The sequence below is a fragment of the Siphateles boraxobius genome, unplaced genomic scaffold (assembly GCF_051911475.1).
Source record: "Siphateles boraxobius isolate OS27281-9 unplaced genomic scaffold, OSU_SipBor_1 204, whole genome shotgun sequence".
NCBI lineage: Eukaryota > Metazoa > Chordata > Actinopteri > Cypriniformes > Leuciscidae > Siphateles > Siphateles boraxobius.
Window position 1 is genome coordinate 4,126,609 of NW_027508816.1, and position 19,201 is coordinate 4,145,809.

Below are 19,201 nucleotides of genomic sequence, written 5' to 3' on the forward strand. Positions count from 1 at the left end.
ATATCTGAAATCAGCCAAGCGACTCAACCATCGACAAGCCAGATGGTCACTCTTCTTCACCAGATTCGATTTTAGAGTTACTTATCGTCCAGGCTCTCGAAATACCAAGGCGGATGCTCTCTCTCGACTTTATGAATCAGTCTTCCTGTCGCCAGATCAAGAACCCATCATTCCATCCACTATCATTCTCGCACCTGTGCAGTGGGACATACTAACCGAAATCGCAGAAGCCCAGGTCATTGAGCCACCAACGGCTGAAACCCCATCCAACCTAATGTACGTTCCCCTGGCTCTAAGACAGAGAGTAATACACATGGTACACAATAACCCCAGTTCCGGGCATCCAGGTATAACGGCTACAGTACAACTCCTCAACAACAAGTTCTGGTGGTCTTCTATACGAGCGGACACCATCACGTTCATTCAAAATTGCACCATCTGCAATACCTCCAAATCTCCGCGTCTATTACCTGCCGGCCTTCTTCATCCATTACCCATCCCGCAAAGACCATGGTCGCACATCGCCATCGACTTCGTGACGGACCTACCTCTCTCTCAGGGCCACACTACCATTCTCACGGTAATTGATCGTTTCTCTAAAGCCTGCAGACTAATACCTCTTCCCAAACTCCCCACTGCCCTGGAGACTGCTGAGGTCCTCTGCAATAATGTTTTTCGATTCTATGGTCTACCGGAGGATATAGTTTCTGATCGGGGTCCACAGTTCACCTCCCGAGTCTGGTCCGCCTTCTGTCAGCTACTGAACATTAATGTCAGCCTAACCTCCGGATATCATCCTGAAGCCAACGGTCAAGTGGAGAGATTAAACCAGGAACTCACCCGCTTCCTTCGTTCATATTGCCAGAAGAATCAGTTCGACTGGAGCCGCTATCTGTTATGGGCGGAGTACGCTCAAAATTCACTCCGCAAACCATCTACAGGGCTCACCCCCTTTCAGTGCATCCTAGGCTACCAACCCCCATTGTTTCCGTGGTCTGGAGAACCCTCGGACTTACCTGCAATTAATTCGTGGTTACAACGCAGTGAGGAGACGTGGAATAATGCTCATGTGCATCTACAAAGAGCAGTGCATCGCACCAGAGGACAGGCCAATCGTCATCGGCGAGCCAATCCCAACTACCAACCGGGGCAATGGGTTTGGTTGTCCACCCGTGACATACGGCTCCGGTTACCCTGCAAAAAGCTCAGTCCCAGGTACGTGGGTCCTTTCAAAATCATTAGACAAATCACTCCAGTTTCATTTAGATTAGCCTTACCTGACCATTACCGTATCTCACCCACCTTTCATGTCTCTTTGCTCAAACCCGCTGGTGGTCCGAGAGGAGAGGAGGTCCTAGATGGGGCTGGTGACCAGACAGCTCCTCCCATCATCATCGACGGTCAGGAGGCCTACCGGGTCCATGAAATCCTGGACTCTCGACGTCGGGGCAGGTTCCTCCAGTACCTCGTGGACTGGGAGGGATACGGTCCAGAGGAAAGATCCTGGATCAATGCTAATGATGTTCTAGACCCTTCACTCACTACTGATTTCCACAGAGATCACCCGGACAAACCTGCTCCATGATCTCGAGGAAGACCCCGGCGTCGTTTGCCTCCTCGCGTCAGGAGCCGCTCACAGGGGAGGGGCTCTGTCACGAATGCAGCCTCTGTGGCTCCCTCCGCTCACCACCAGAGGTCACCATCTCCTGAGTACTAATTCCTTGGACTTCATTTCCCATATACCCCGTACCTGTGGCTGATTTGACTCACAGGTGTTTCCCATTGACCTTCTCTATTTAAACTGTGCTCTCAGCTTCCCCCTTGCGAAGTCTTGTCTTGCCATGCAACCATTTCTGAGCGTTTATTCCGTGTGTGATTACCCGTGTATGACCTGGACTGTTTATTGGACTTTGATTTTTTGCCGCCTGCCTATTCTGATTGTATCTGCCTTGTCATCTGATTACCCTGAGTGTTTGTCGCCTGCCCTGATCTTCAGCCTGAACCCTGACTCTGATTCTGCCTTGTCTGCATTGTACTCGAAGCCTGTGATTGAACTCTGCCTGTTTGACTCTTATACTGTTTTAATAAAGCTGCACATGGATCCTCACGCTACTGCCTCTTCGTTACAGTGTCACATAATCCACATTAATCATCCAGTTGTTTTTAGGATAAAAACTACATTGGTAAAAAAAAAGCTAGAATCATTCTGTTGGATATACACTACTGTTCAAAAGTTCAAGAGTCTCTTCTGCTCACCAAGCCTGCAATGATTTGATGCAAAATACAGTAAAAACAGTTATTTTATGAATATTATTACAATTTAAAATAATAATACAATAAAATATCATTATTTCTGTGATCAAAGCTGAATTTTCACCATCGTTTCTCCAGTCTTCATCACATGATCCTATAGATCTGAAATATAAACTTTTTTAGCATTATACACTACCATTTAAAAGATTGTGGTCAGTTAGAATGTATTTTTAAAAATGTTGGGAAAGAAATTAATACTTTTATTCAGTATGGTTGCATTAAATTGATCAAAAGTGACAGTAAAGACATTTATAATGTAACAAAAGATTCTATTTCAAATAGAAACTGAAAAATAAAATAAATGTTTATTACATAAATGTTTGTTGATCATCAGATCATCATATTACAGTGATTTCTGAAGGATCATGTGACACTGAAGACTGGAGTAATGATGGAGAAAATTCAGCGCTGATCACGCATTTTACTATATATTCACATAGAAAACAATATTTCACAATATTACTGTTTTTTTATCAAATCAATGCAGCTTTGAGCAGAAGAGATTTTTAAAAACATTTAAAAAATTGTATCGATCTCAACTTCTGAATGGTAGTGTATATTTCATTTCATTATGTGTATTTATTTAAAAAACAAATATTGAAACCAAAACATGGCATTGTCTAGTGTACAGGTAAAGAGGACCTCCAAGGCAAGCACAGTCCATTCCAGTTTAGCAGAGGGCAGTGGCAGGAGCTCAGCACAGGTTACCAGCGACAAGATCTCAGAAGAGGACAAATGCAGTGATAACAGCTTTATATGGGTCTGAACCACCAATAGCAGCTCAGCACAGATCAACAAAAGCAAAGAGCATGTCAGCAACAGCTCAGAACAGCTAACTCCCACCAACAGCTCTGAACGGCTCAGCACCACAAACACTCAGAGCAAGGAAGTTGATAACTGGAGAAATCAATTAGAGATATGGAGGAAACAATACTCCCCATGGCTGTACATCAATGAAAACAAAATTGGATGTATTGCATGTAGAGATGTTAAACGAATGTGTACAAACAAAAAAGGTGTTCAAGTGGCAGAAGAGTGGGCTTTAGGGAGGGTCCAAGCAATGAATGTACGTGCCATGAGAAAAAAAAATATACAAACACCGGGACAGTCAGGCTCATCAGAGGGCTCTAGAAATTGAAGCCCAGAAAGAAAAAGAGATCCTCCCCACACTAACAGAGAAGGTTAACGATGAGCGTGTCAGAGAAACAGCCAACAGTATAAGAACAGCCTACTTTGTGGCAAAAGAGAGATTAGCATTCAGTAAAATGAGCAGACTGATAATGCTGCAAGAGGTCAGTGGAGGAAAAATGGGCCCCTTCACACCGATCGGATCATACGTGTATCGCTATGTTTGAACACATTGCCACTAAAATGAAAAAGTCAATGATATCCGCATTGAAGTCCAATGATTCTTTTGTGAGTTTGACAGTTGATGAAAGCAGTAACTTTGGTAAAAGCTATTTAATAATTTACTTGAGAGCAGATGTGACAGGCAATTGAAAACATTTTCCTTGATCTTGTAGATGTAGATAATGGAACAACAGCAGAAGCATTGTATCAAGCTCTTAAGAAAACCCTTTTGACAGCAGGTTTGGAAGATGAATATTTAAAATTACACCTGATCAGCATCGCCACAGATGGAGCATCAGTCATGACAGGAAGAGAGAGTGGACTGATTGCAAAGTTGAGAAAAGACTTCCCTTCATTGAAGAGCATTCTTTGTCTTGCACACAAGCTAGAGTTGGCAGTGCATGATGCATGCAAGTCTGTAACTGGATGTAACCACTTTGAAATCTTTATTTCAAAGTTGTATATGTTTTACCACCAATCTCCAAAAAATGCCAGACTGCTCTATGATGCTGCCACTCATGTTAACATCTCACTGCTGAAGATTGGGCAGGTTTTCTCCATTCGCTGGGTTGCCAGCAGTTTCAGCACTGTCAGAGCTGTTTGGCGGGACTTTCCAGCACATGCCACACAAATGCAGAAAGCTTCTGTGGATGTTTCCCGCACTGATTTGGATTGAAAATATAGTGGACTAATAAGGAAACTCAGCGGCACAGGCTTTGTTAAAGATGTGCTGCGTGAGTTACAAAGCCTCTCTCTGAAACTGCCGAATCAAAACACATCTCTCACTGATGCCAGTCGGTGGACTCTTTTCACTATGGAGGTCCTGGAGGCCATGAAAACAACACCAGGAAAGTCACTCGCAAAGGCAGAAGGGAGGATAACAGCATGCATGTTCAAAGGCATCACACTAGAAGCCACCAAGGAGAATATCAACAAGGGGCAGTTCCTACAGGCCGTCATTGATAATCTCTCTGTACGTCTCCCTGACTCAGACCTTACTGCGCTTCTGACTCCACTCGAACCATCCTGTTGGCCCAAAGACCGTAATTCCCTTGTCCTGTATTGTGAAAAGGAAATTCATGACCTTGCTAAGCATCTAGGAGTAACCACCAGAGCTGCTGTTGAAGAGTATAGGTTGTGGAAACTTGAAGGTAACAGTCCTGGGAAGACGATCAAGAGGCTGATTACAGCTAGCAAAACCTACCTGGCCACCTCAGCTGAATGTGAACGCGGATTTTCAGCCATGAGTGATACCGCTAACAAGAGGAGAAATTCCCTGAGGGACAAAAGCCTTTCTTCTGTCCTGTTTCTAGACGCCAAGGGCCCTCCAGTGGAGCAGTTTGACCCAAAATCGTTTGTGCTCTCTTGGTTGAAAGACGGCCATCGGCTGTCAACTGCAACAAAAACAGGAAGGCAAGCGCAGACAAAACCAGACACACCGCTGTGGTCTGTTCTAGATTAACATTTTTTCTTTCACCAACATTGCCTGTCACATGTGAACTCTTTGCTCTGCCATCTACCTTGTTTGCTTGTTTGGGCTTCCCAGAGTATTAAGAAACCACTCCTGATGCTTGTTTGTAAAGCATTTGGTGTACTTTAAAAAATACTGCAGTGAAAATCAGTCTTTGTCTGGCTTGAATTTTATAAATACTTACTCTCTGTGCACTCATGGAAGGACTCTTCGTTTTCCTGGATGTTATTTGTGTCTCAGATATGACTTGATACGTGTTTTCTGTAACACATTATATATAGTTATGTTCAGTTCTCCATTTCAGTTGTGGGTAAAGGAACTGAGTTTATATATACTTTCTGTTGAAGAGGTCATTTCTCATTTGAGATTTTTGTTATCCCTGCTTCTGAAGAAATTGGATGCTTACCAGTAAATACTTACCGGTCCTGAGTTTTGGTTTATGTCTTCATCCCCTGGTTCCTGAAATTACTTTGATGTTTGTTATGGATGAATCCTGAGTTGACTTTTGAGAATCTCCAGGACATGCCTATGTTAAACTTTTTAAACTATTCCAAAGACTGTATCCTGTTTGCCCAGTTGTCCTGTTCTCTTTGAGTAAAGTTTCCGCACCTGGGTTCATACCTATCTACATCATTACAGCCTGATATTATTTTTCCATTCTTTTGCTAATGTTTAAGTAATAAAAAAGTTGTGAAGATAGATATCCCTTTGAAGTTACTCACTGCTCTTTTATCACTGCTTTCGGAGACATTATTAAATAATTATTCCTGTGCCACTGTTGAATTTGACAGTGATACCATCCAGTGAGTATCCACTGTTTGGTTCATCTCATACCGACCTACAGGCAGAAACTGAAATCAGCTAAACCTGGAATAAGGACTGTAAAAAGATGGACTAATGAAGCAGAGCAGAATCTACAGGCCTACTTTGATTGCACTGATTGGACTGTTTTTGAAGCTGCTACCAATGATCTGGATGAGCTCACAGATACTGTAACATCATATATAAGTTTCTGTGAGGATACATGCATTCCTACCAGGACATTCTTATCATTCACTAATGATAAACCGTGGTTTACTGGGAAATTCAAACACCTTCGTCATGCCAAAGAGGATGCTTACAGAAGTGGGGATAAAATCTTGTATAACCAGGCCAGAAACAGATTGACAAAGGAGATCAGAGTTGCTAAAAGGAACTACTCTGATAAACTGAAAAACCAGTTTTCATCCAACGACCCATCATCAGTCTGGAATGGCCTGAGGAACATCACCAACTACAAGTCACCATCCCCTCGATCTGTGGACAATCAACACCTGGCTGACGATTTAAATTCATTTTACTGCCGGTTTGAAAAGCCCTCATTCACACCACACACCCGGTCTGATCTGCACATCACACATTCACCATCACCTCCTGCACTCCAATTATCACTCCCCCCTCCTGCCATCCAACCTGAGCTTAAGGTCTGTGTGGAGGACGTGAGCCGAGTCTTCAAAAAACAGAAGACTAGGAAAGCCTCAGGCCCAGACGGCATCTCATCTGCTTGTTTAAAAGCCTGCGCTGACCAACTGGCCCCGGTCTTCACGCAGATCTTCAACAGATCATTGGAGCAGTGTGAAGTTCCCTGCTGCTTCAAACGCTCCACTATCATTCCTGTCCCCAAAAAACCCAAAATCACTGGACTTAATGACTACAGACCTGTCGCTTTCACGTCTGTGGTCATGAAGTCGTTTGAAAGACTGGTGCTGGCCCACCTGAAGGACATCACTGGACCCCTGCTGGATCCCTTTCAGTTTGCTTACAGAGCAAACAGGTCTGTGGATGATGCAGTCAACATGGGACTGCATTATATCCTGCAACATCTCGACAGACCAGGGACTTATGCAAGGATCCTCTTTGTGGACTTCAGTTCGGCCTACAATACCATCATGCCTGGTCTTCTCACAGCCAAACTGACCCAGCTCTCCATACCATCCTCGATCTGTCAGTGGATCACCAGCTTCCTGACGGACCGGCAGCAGCGAGTGAGACTGGGGAAACACACATCCAAGAGCCCCCCAAGGGTGCGTTCTCTCCCCACTGCTCTTCTCCCTGTACACTAATGACTGCACTTCTAAAGACCCCACTGTCAAGCTCCTGAAATTTGCAGACGACACCACTGTCATCGGTCTCATCCAAAACAGTGACGAGTCTGCTTACAGACTGGAGGTTGAAAAGCTGGCTGCCTGGTGCAGTTATTACAACCTTGAGCTGAACACGCTCAAAACAGTGGAGATGATCGTGGACTTCAGGAGGAACAGCCCAGCACTCCCCCCACTCACCATCATGAACAGCACTGTGGAAGCAGTGGAGTCATTCAGGTTCCTGGGCACTATCATCTTTCAGGACCTGAAGTGGGACAATCACATTGACTCCACTGTGAAAAAGGCCCAGCAGAGACTGTACTTCCTTCGCCAGCTGAGGAAGTTCAACCTGCCACAGGATCTGCTGATTCAGTTCTACTCAGCCGTCATTGAGTCTGTCTTGTGCGCTTCCATCACTCTCTGGTTTGGTTCAGCTACCAAATCAGACATCAGGAGACTACAACGGACAGTCCGGACTGTGGAGAGGATCATTGGTGCCCCCCTGCCAAACCTCCAGGACCTGTACTCTTCCAGAGTGAGGAAGAGAGCAGGTAAAATCATCACAGACGACACTCACCCTGGACACCATCTGTTTGAACTGTTACCGTCAAGACGGAGACTCAGATCACTGTCCACAAGAACATCTCGGCACAGGAACAGTTTCTTCCCACAGGCCATTTCCCTCCTGAACAGTTAAAGGGATACTTCAGGATTTAGCATTAAGCTTTGCATCAGTAGAAAACCAGTAGTATTTTTGAATTACCGTGCTTCCCCCCCTCATATCCCCCTGATATGAGAGATTTATGTATTTTTAGTCTGGGAAAAATCCTCCGATGACGCAAAAATCATCATTTTGCGTCATCGGAGGATTTTTGGGCCAGAGGCTTAAAACTACAGCCAGTACTAGTAGCTAGTTCCGCATGTTTTCACCAAGCCCATATGGGGCGGGATCTCACTCACAGAAAGTAAAGATAGTGTCAGCCATCTTTCTGTTGAAGCTAAGCTAACAGGCTCTTGCTCTGTGTAGAAAGTTTGTATAGTAGTCTAATCACGATTTACGAGTTTTGAAGTTGAAATAGCAGAAGGGGATTTCGAAGATCTGTTGCGCGAATCTGATGCTCGCGGCTACCTGTACGAGCCGCAATACAGCGACGAACAGTTTCGGGAGATGGAGGAACAAGAGGCGGCCGGAGCAGCTGCTGCAGCAGGGGAGCAAGACCTGACTCGAGCCCGGCCAGACTCCAGCTGGGGCGGACTGGTGGTGTCAGTGCTCTCGCTGTGCGCCTATGGAAACAGATAGAGAGTCCTATTGCTGTCGCGAATTTCAGTGATGTCATTTTCTTCTGGACGAAATTGGAAACGCCAGCCAAAGCCCGCAGGGACAAATGGACGGCTTAGTGTAAAGTGAGTATTTGGTTTGTTTTTCTTTTTTTTACTAAGACGTAATGAACAGAGTTTGGACTTTTGGAGTTTGGACTCTCGGCATTATCACAATGTTCTTCACGCGTAGTCAGCTGAGCTGTTGTTGTTATATTTACTATGCTAGCATACTGTATGTGCAAATAGTTCGCATTGCTAACGTTGTGCTTAACGTTACTGTTTTGTAGAAAATATCGCCGACGCCTAACAGCCTACCGTCACTTTATGGAATGGGTCCTGCAAGGCGAGGGACATAGTAAAGGCAATCGTCTTGTTTTGTCCACCTGTGTTGTCCAGGATATAAGACGGACATATCCAGCCTCCTGACGGGCAATATTGTGAATAAGGAAACAGCTGAAGCTCTGGAAGAGCTTTGAGTGTAAAAGTGTTAATATTCTTTATATTTTTAATTAAAAGTTATAACTCACATTGGTTGTGGTTCTTTTTATAAACCTTTACTGTTACTAGAGTATGTATTAGCCTAGAGAATGTGTGGAATTTTTTTTCGGATACTGCCGCCTGTAACCGGTAGGCGTGGTTAGGGAGCAAAGCAAGTGCATTCTGGGAGTTGTTGTCTTTCAGCCACATGAGTAAAAAATACATTTTCTGCCTTTTCTCACTCTAGAATGCTTCAATTTCAAAAATAATTTCACATTTCTACTATATAAATGATCACTATTAAATACACATTCATCTTCCCAGAGCTGAAGTATCCCTTTAACACTCCTCCCAAGGCATATGCCTGTAAGTGCAATACTCCCACTGTTTAGTGCAATATCCTACAACTCAGGTGATACTTATATGTAGATTTATTTATTTATAATATTCAAAACACTGTAAATAGGTTCATAATCTGTAAATCTGAAAATGTCTATTCTGACTAAACCCAACTGTGATAGTTTTATTCTCATATATTTATATTTTTATTTTTTATTCTTATAATTTGTAGTATTATGTTTCATGTTGTATTTGTATTTGTATATGTCCACTGGAAGCCTCAATACCAAAACAAATTCCTTGTGTGTGCAAGCACACTTGGCAATAAAGCTCTTTCTGATTCTGATTCTGATTCTGGGTCTGGAAGCCATCTTATTATTTTCTACTGTTTTTTCGACATTTCAATGTATTTTGAAGTTACTTACTTTTACGGGTCTTCAACAGCCTTATATGTAGTGCCCTGGTATATTTGCCATAGTTGCTGTTTTGGGTCTGCAGACCTCTAAATCCAGTATTACTTTAGTAAGTAATTTAAAAGAATAATTTGTTTTAAATGATGTGTTTTATAAACCAGCTGGTGGGCGTTGGCATCTTTGCATGGCTTGCCTTAGATCATTTGCGTTTGAATACCGCACGCTCTCCGTGGGCGTGTCACATTAGCAGAATAATGAGCTGAGAGAACGATAATGAGATCGGCTCACAATGATCAAGTGTTGATTTTATGCCAGTATATCACAAAACGCTCAGCATGAAACTTTGCGCGTAAAGTTTACAATCTGAGTCCATCTTCTTGCCTGTAGCCTATATAGTAGCCTACAGCCTACATCCCCAATAAGGTGCAAGATTGGTCTTTCATATCACTGTATGTGTTAAGCGTTTTGTCCCAACGGAAAGGGAATCCTTGAGTATGAGGTATTGAGGGAAACCGATTATAATCCTGTTCATGGTAGAGAAAGCTGATGACATTTAGAATAAACAGGGAAAGTAACAATGAAGTTATTGAATGAAACATAAACACAGCTTTTGTGTGTTTATCATCTTTTCTGCATATACTGTCACAGATAATCATTTCCATTTTATGAATGAATGTCTTCGTCAACAACAAGCGCTTTTGCACCGTCTGATGGTGATGTCGACTAACAGCAGATGGAGATTATGCTCGGCAATCTACTGCTTTTCCTGCAGTTCCTGGACATCAATGTTGAATTTACTGTCGAATTTGAACCACTGAATTAGTAGAAGCGAATTTGCAAAGCGAAATAAAATGGACCGAAAATTGCCTGTTGAATATTATAGGTTGTAATTTTAAACAGTTTGAATATTTTGGAAATGAAATATGAAGGGTGAATATGGATTTTTGAATTTTTAATAATGAAAATGTGTTTGAAATGTTTTTAATTGAAATATTCACAGCTTAAATATTCAACCATGTTGAATTTCAGCCCATTAAAAATGCAAGCCCTAAAAATACAATGCATTAAAATGCAAGCATGGTTAATGCAATGCCTATTTTTTGTCAAGTAGTGCAATTCAACAGGCTTTTTATTTCAAAAACATTTGACATTATTTTACTTCCATAGGAGTGTGTGATGCGAATCACGCACGCCAATTACATTGGCTCGTTCAATAGTACTCGAAGATGATAGGCTCTCTGACGCGATCCCCATTAAGTTGACCGTCAACTACGTCCTCCGTTCCCTCCTTCAGGGAACGGGGGTTGCATACGCAACCAGGACGTTCTGTGTGGTGACAGAACTATGACATTTCCTGTCGGTCTCATGTTTGTTAGTCTAGTTTCATGTGAGCACATGGCTCTTGATTATTCCTGTGCCATGTGCTTTCTGTCTAATTGTTAGCTCCTCCCTTCTCGTTATCTGCTTAGTATTAACATTCCTCATCTGTTGTCTCGTTACCGTCCTGTATGTTTCCTTTATAGCTTCCTTTGTGTTTTCAGTCTAAGCTGGTTCGTTTGTCTAAGTTCCTGTTCCTATTGTTTTTGCCTTGTTAGTATTTGTTCTGGTTTTTCCCCTACGTGGGAGTTTTGTTTGTACTGTTTGTTTGGTTAATTAAAATCTTACCTTTGTTTTCCAGCAATTGAGTCCTCGCTTATGTTTCCTGATTATCCCGTGACAATAGTAGACACAAGTGTCATTCTCTCTGCTGTTCATAATTTCACCAATAATAAAAACCACACAATATATTGACCCGCGTTCTGTTTTCCACAATGACCCATGCATGTTTGTGATGACGTGAGATGAACGCAATGCATCAGGATTTGATAGTGTCAAGTGTGAAACCAGACCAATAAGAGTCTAATAAGAACAAATTAAATAAGTTTGGTAAATTGGCTAGTAAGATTGCAGGTAAATGGCAATATGGTATAACAACATTATATGAATCTCGTTTTGTGAGTAAAAGCCATGTAATTCTTCAGGATGAATCAAGTTGTTACGAGTTGTAATGAGTTGTTACCATCTGGTCGAAGGTATAGGGTACCGTTTTTACAGACTGCCTGTGCACAAATATCTTTTATATCCTCCAGTTTAGCTCTGTTAAATAAATTCTTGTGATATCACAGTTGTCATTTTACATCTACGGCAGTGATTTTGCTGTTGTTAGAGGGATGTTGTTGATGTCGGTTGTATTTTTTAAGGTACTTTTGTATTTTTGATGTTTGTTTGTATTTGCCATTTTGTGTTGGTGATGACTGAAGGGTACCACAGACACAAAAGAATTTATGAAAGGACAACACTTAGTAATGCTGCAGTGGGCGCCAGGAACAATCGCACACGGACTCGGACCGCAGAAAATGTCTCCAGTGTCAAAAAACAACAACAACTAAATGTGTTTTTTAAAGGAAACATGTGTTACCCTGGAGTTGATAAACACTCCGACTGTGGACATTGCTCTAATGTTCTCTTAGTCAAGAGAGAATGCTTTACTTAGATCATAACTGGCATCTTATTATGGCTGCCGGATCTCATCATATCTGAGTGACTGCAACTCTCTGGTAGTAACAGGGGCGGAGTGGCAATCAGGAGGGTCGGGACTTTTCCCGGTGGGCCGGTAGTGTTTCGAGGCCGCGATGGCCGGTCTGATAATAGTTATAGATTGCAAGTTCTTAGCAACAACATCCAGCGGCTTGGTGTGCGGCCACTTGTCAAAGAGTGCAGCCTCTCTGCTCAACCCGTAAATTAATCCATCGATCCAACTATTTTTTTGAGTTCTTGAATGGTCCAGTGGTAGATCTTTTGCCAAGTGTTTCAGAGTTTACGGGTTCTAATCCGCACTCGTATAGTTTTTTTTTTTTTTTCATCAAAACTGAATATGTTCATCAGTGGTTACAGTCTATATCAAGCAGGGACACGTTTGTGTGCATTTTATTTTGTGATTTCACCGGAATGAATAGAGAGTCTCCACAACGGCGATAGATTGAAGCGCGCGTCTGAGTGAAGACTGTGCGAGCCACAAGAGAACACTGTATCCATGACACTGATAGCAGCGGACACGAGCACTCAGCTTGAGTTCAAAAACAACACATTTTAGTGCTAGATCTCTTATTTAATTGCAAACTAAATGAATGCTCTGCTAGTGAACTGGAGATGCTTTATTTATTTATATTAGGTACATCCATGCCTCAATGTTTCAAAAAGGGGTGGGGGACAATATCGATCCTCAGAAAAGTGGTGGGACACGACTTCACTGGATCTAAACAAATCAATCTAACCATAGATGTGACCAGTAGTGGTGGCTTTCTTAATCTTTTTTAAATAATTTTGCAAGGGTTCTAGCAAATTTTTATTTATTTTTTCCCAAAAAATAATTTGTATTCAACATTTATCAGTGTAATCCAGAAATATGTATACGTACAGACATATTTGTGTTTCATCCATTGCACTTAAAATGTAAAGTCAAATCTAGTGTTTGCATTGCAGGATGCAGTGAGCTCTGTTGTACACTGCTTATTTGCTCTGCTCAACATAACTAGGGATTTTAAGCAGTCTGCCTTGAAACCAGGTTGTATTTGTATGTGCCAGTTGAATACATTGAGCATGTTTGAGCTAATCGCTGGATATGCTAAATGTTGTTCCCTTTCGGTCGATAACGTCAGACGTAGTCGGCGGTCGACTGAATTGGGATCTCGCTAGAGAGCCTGTCTTCTTTGAGTACTATTGAACGAGCCAATGTAATTGCCGTGCGTGATTCGCATCACACACTCCGCCCCCGCGGCGCGGGTATAAATACGGAAGTGGATGCACGCACTAGTTGCCTTTCGCTTCGGAGCCGATCGTTTGATGTCTCTGAGAGTGCTGTTGTCTACAACGAGCGAGTGTGTCGGTGTTCTTCAGGAAGACTCTCCCAGTGCTGGTGTTCTACAGCGCGAGTGCAGCGGTGATCGCGAGCTTTGAGCTCTCAACTGCTGTTTTAACAGCAACAAATTTCTAAATGTTTGTGTGTGTTGATGGCTGGTTAGAGGGCGGAAAAGTGAGTGCTTCACTGTTTCAGTTCTCTGTTCAGTGTTGCCGCGGTCATTCCCCTGTGTGCTCCGGCACTGGTGACGGTCCTATTTTCTGAAAGAGCAACACGGGTGCGTTTGCGTCTTTTTCAAGATGCCTTTCCGCCCGTGCGTTTCTGGGTGCGGTCGTTCCCTGTCTCTCTCTGATGGTCACAACTGTTGTGTCACGTGTTTGGGCTTACAGCACGCTGAGACAGCTTTTGTGGACAGCTCATGTTTTCACTGTGGGAACATGACTGTCGCAGTGTTGAGGGCGAGACTCGCCTTCGTTCGCGGAGAGCGAGTCCCCATTACCATGCCCCACCCTCGGGTGCTGTGTGGGATGGGTGACCGGAGGATAGTGTTGGATGTCCCGCCCGGTAACCATTCCTTGTGGGCTCCTCACTCCTCCCTTCCACTGCAACCACTGGAGCCTCCTGTGTTGTCTGCTGGTCCATCTGTAATGGGTGGGCCAGCGGTTTCACTCGGGGCTCCCCTGGAGGACAGGACGCCGATTGCAGCGTCGGAGGGTGAGCTGACTTCTAGAGATGATGACTGAGAGAGGCTGCCGGGCTCGAGTGGAACCTCCAACGTGTCCCGTTGAGTCTCGGTTGGAATCTGGAGTTTGGTATCTTGGGGCGGGCCGCGCTGGTTCTCAGATCGCCACCCCAGTGCCTTTCTTTCCCGAAATGCATGGAGAGCTTATCAGGTGGTGAACAGCATCTTTCTCTGCCAGAAACTGCCTGAATAGCTTTTCCCCCTCATTACCCTTGATGGAGGAACGGTGAAGGGTTGCGAGGTGTCCCTCCATTGGAGCGGTCTGTCGACACAGGTGCACCTGTGTCCGGCGGCCGCTGCCTTTTGGGGGGATCCTCGTCCCCCCCCTAAGGCCTGTGAGTTTTTGTCTGTCCCGACGGGCAGAGCTTACAAAGCCTGTGGGCAATCCGCTTCCTCTTGCGTGCCATGGCGTTGCTGCAGGCTAGGGCACCCATGGCATGCACGAGGGTAATCCAGACCGTGCGCTCATAGGTGAGCACCGCACTGCATCCGACCTCACCCTCCGGGGTACGGGTGTCGTAGCATGCGTGATCGGTCTGGCGATGTCCACCTTGGTGGTCCAGTAGCGCCTTCGTTGGCTCAGCCTGGTTGGTATGGCGGATGCGGATAAGGTTCGGTTCCTGGTCTCTCCAATTTCCCAGGTTGGGCTGGTCGGCGACGCGGTGGAGAACTGCATCCAACAGTTCTCTGCCGCTCAAGCGCAGACGGAGGCCATCCGGCACATCCTGCCCCGGTGGCCAGCTGCTGCCTCCACCCGCCGCCGGTGGCAGCTCCTCCGCCTGCTCGTCGCCGTGGGCGTTCCCCGGCCGCCGCTCCTGCTGGCCCTCCGCAGCAGCCTCCACCCAGGCCTCAGCATGGAGCCGGCCACAGTAGAGACGCCCAGCCCGCTCCAGGCGCTGCCAAGCCAGGTGGCAAGCGACAGCGAAAGCATTCCGGAGCGGGCCGCCCAGGAATGGATGAGAATCTCTTGGAGTGGCACGATCACTCCCTCCCCCCGGGTGAGGGCCGGGTGGAGCCTTTGTTTGTGTGTGTGTCTGTTCCGCCCCTGGCTCCCTAAAAAAAAAAAAAAAAAAGTGGAGCAAGCGGTACCCACACTTCAAAGAGAGAGCAATTTCATCTGTTCCTGGGTCCCAAGAGGGCCAGTCTGGCGGGTGTGACCCTGTATAGCCTTACACCCCTCAGCTCCCCCTTGGTCGCCAGCAGGCAGCTTGGTGCGTTCGAGGACCCGGTCATCCGTCTTCTCACGCGCCCCCTGCCGCTTGTGGAGACAGGTAAGTGTTGCACAGCACACTAACACCACTCTCTCTACTTTGCTGCCCCACCTCAGGCTCGGCTACCCCGCTCAAGTCAGTGATAGTCATCACATTAGGTGTTGAGCAGACGTGCTCCTGAAAATTCAGTGATATTCATCACACCGAGTGTTGAGCAGTGCTCCTGACTTGTGCGTGCTTATCTTATCCTGCTGGCGAAGGATTTGATATAGCCGCTCCTCCAGCCTGTACGAAGGCCAGTTGTAAACTCGTTCTTCGTGCTACTAGGTGGTGGGTCGTGACCATCTTGGCCCAAGATTGGTCTGCAGCTCCAACCTGAAAGACATGTGCTTCAGAATAGATCTCTACCTTCCGGACCGCAGGCCATCCTGTGGGTTGCGTGTAAGGGTGGAGTATCAGTACAGTGTCCTTCCCTTCGAGTGCTCCACAGCCCGTTGTGTCTTCAGGTCAACTGGAAGAGAGTAATCTCGCCCACGGGCTTAGTATCTCTTTTTCAGTTTTGGAGATGGACTCGGTCTAACACGTTTCTCCAATGAGAATGTGTTCAGCTGGTGTTTGAAGTCCATATGTGACCGCTTCAGCGCTAGCTTCATGATCGAGTCCCGAGGTGACCGTGGCAGAGCAGCTCACCCTGTGTGACTATAGTTCATCCCGGTCTGCTCCCAAACCCTCTTCAACAGAGGGGCCATGTACAAAGGGCGTGTTTTAACGGGGGCCTGGGCGACCCTCGACTACACGGGCATTCGTGCCTCGAGTTGTTGGACATTGCGACCGTTGCGCAAGCTTCCCTTGCGTGTCACAACTCACCCGTCACCTCCTCCTTGGAGTCAGAAGCTTCTGAGGACGCTTTGTTCCACTCTTCCCGCTTTACTCAATTGTGCCGCCATCGAGCCTCACAACAGTTATAGCCAGGGCAGGTGGAGACTCCATCCCCTAGGTCCAGCTGGGTCATGACCACTCCGGGGCCGCTCAGTTGCCCCCCCGGTTTCATCTTCCCGCCAGTGTTTGTGTAAACCGAGCGGACTACCCTTGGACAAACACTGGGTCTCAGCTGCCCCAGGGGCCCGCAGAAATGCGTTTAACCCCAGTGAGCCTTCTAAAAGTGACTGCGACTCATGGTCGCCTTGCGCCTGCTCAAGTCAGTGAAATCATCACTCTTCATGTTGAGCAGAATTGCTCCTGAAACTCAGTGAAGTTCATCGCACTCAGGTGTTGAGCAGCAATGCTCCTGTAGCTCAGTGAGTTCGTCACACTCAGGTGTTCAGCAGAAATGCTCCTGTAGCTCAGTGAATTCGTCACACGCAGTGCTGAGCAGAAATGCTCCTGGTGCTCAGTGAAGTTCTTCGCACTCAAGTGTTGAGCAGAAATGCTCCTGAAGCTCAGTGAGTTTATCACACTCAGGTGTTGAGCAGGAATGCTCCTGAAGCTCAGTGAGTTTATCACACTCAGGTGTTGAGCAGGAATGCTCCTGAAGCTCAGTGAACTTGTCACACTCAAGTGCTGAGCAGAAATGCTCCTGGTGCTCAGTGAAGTTCTTCGCACTCAAGTGTTGAGCAGAAATGCTCCTGAAGCCCAGTGAGTTTATCACACTCAGGTGTTGAGCAGGAATGCTCCTGAAGCTCAGTGAACTTGTCACACTCAAGTGCTGAGCAGAAGATGCTCCTGAAGCCCAGTGATCTTCAGATGTTGTGTTGAGCAACGCTCCTGTCTTTTTGCGCCCGTCGCTTGCACCTACGTGCTAAGTCAGGAGAGGAACAGGTCTTCATAGTTCCCCCTTATTGGCCCAACTAGACCTGGTTCCCATCGACAGCCTTCCTGACTTCCCCTGAAAACTCTTTCAGGGACGGGGCACGAGGGCACCCGCATTCTTCCCCCGGAGTTTCCGGGCGGTCTTACATCTGAACGCGGAGGTTCAGGTGGCTATCACAGGGCATGTGATAGTTACCATCACTTCTGCGAGCACCCCCTAGAAATGGGTAGCGTGCTTACGCCTTTAGAAGTGAAACCTAGTCGTTGAGTGCGTCTTCTCTCCAGAGGAGATCCTGAAAGCTTTCGATCACTTCAGTGCTCTCTTTCCTGCAAAATGGGTTGCAGTAGGCTGTTTTCCTTCACCCTCAAAAGGATGTTGCCTCGGTGTTTAAACGACGCTCATCGTGTTGCAGAAGTGTGCAGAAGCACGTTCTGATCGTCAGGTTCCTGAGGAGCAAGGTCTTGTAAATCCTTGTGTCCCTCTTTATCCTCTTGGGCCTTGTCCCTGGTGCGACTGCACTGCAGAGACCGCCCCTGAGCCACTGCAGGCAGTGAGTTAAAAATTCTGTTATATCAGTTCCCCTGCTCGCGTGGTCTCTACTAGAGGGTAGGGACTTGCTCGCTTTCGGTCAACGTATTGTGCCTGGAGTCTGGGCCGGCTAACTCTCACAAGCTGAGACCCCGGATCGGATTGTGCCCAAGGTTCCTACCTCTCCCGTAATAGGAGCAGGTGGTGAGCCTGCAAGCGCTGCCCTGGAAGAGGCAGATCCAGCCCTGGCTTCTCTGTCCGTTCGCTTGGACGTGTACAGAACGCAAGCCATAGACCTCCGACCAGCTCTACAAATATCTGTTGGAATTCAGCAGAGAGGGAAGGCTGTTTCCATGCAAAGTTGCACTTAGTGCTTGCCTTCATTTCGGTACAAATCCGAGATGCAACATGTCCACTTAGGTGTTGAGCTCCTCTATGATGAGTGTAAAGTGCTCCGCCTGGGCGTTGACGATATGCTTTGCTAAACAGATTCTAGAGTTGGGGTCTGGACGACACCTAGTTGAACCGCTGCTTCCCGTGGGCTCCCTTCTCATGAAGCCAGTTTCACCGTGAGCCCGGTTCAAGTGTCGGCTTGCTGCGCCATTCCCCTCCTATGGACTGGATACGTGCGCCTTTCTACTCCAGTTGAGTTCCCTTAAAATTGAACCCTGTTGAGTTCCTCCACACCCCTCCGACGTCGGACGTGCGGAACGTCTGGTGTTAGGCCTACCACTCGTAAGCAGTGTGGAACCTGTGTTAGGCTGGGTCCATATGTTGCGGTCCCTATGGCGACCCCATATGTGTATTCTTCCACGATACGGCTCCCTGCGGTGAGCCCGTGTCTTCCCTCGGCAGAGTCTCTCTGCCGTCACTGTCCGGTGTGTCTCCCCCGTCTTAGGCTGGAGCCACCCCAGTGACATTCCATATGTTAGACTGCCCGGTTTCCGCCCAGTTCATATGTGTATTCTCCACGTTACCTCCCTCTGGGTTGGATGTGGCTTCCGCAGTGTCCCTTCCTTCCAATGTACGGGGAATGCTTTCCCAGTGGTCCTGTAGGAACAGCAGTGACTTCCCTGGCCTAAGCCCTGTCCTTCCCCGCCTTAAATTTGCGGGGGCATCAGGAGGCTTTGGTTTAGGCACTGGAAGGTGGCAGCGTTAGTGGCGTGTTCAAAGGGTGATCCCAATTCAGTCGACCGTCGACTACGT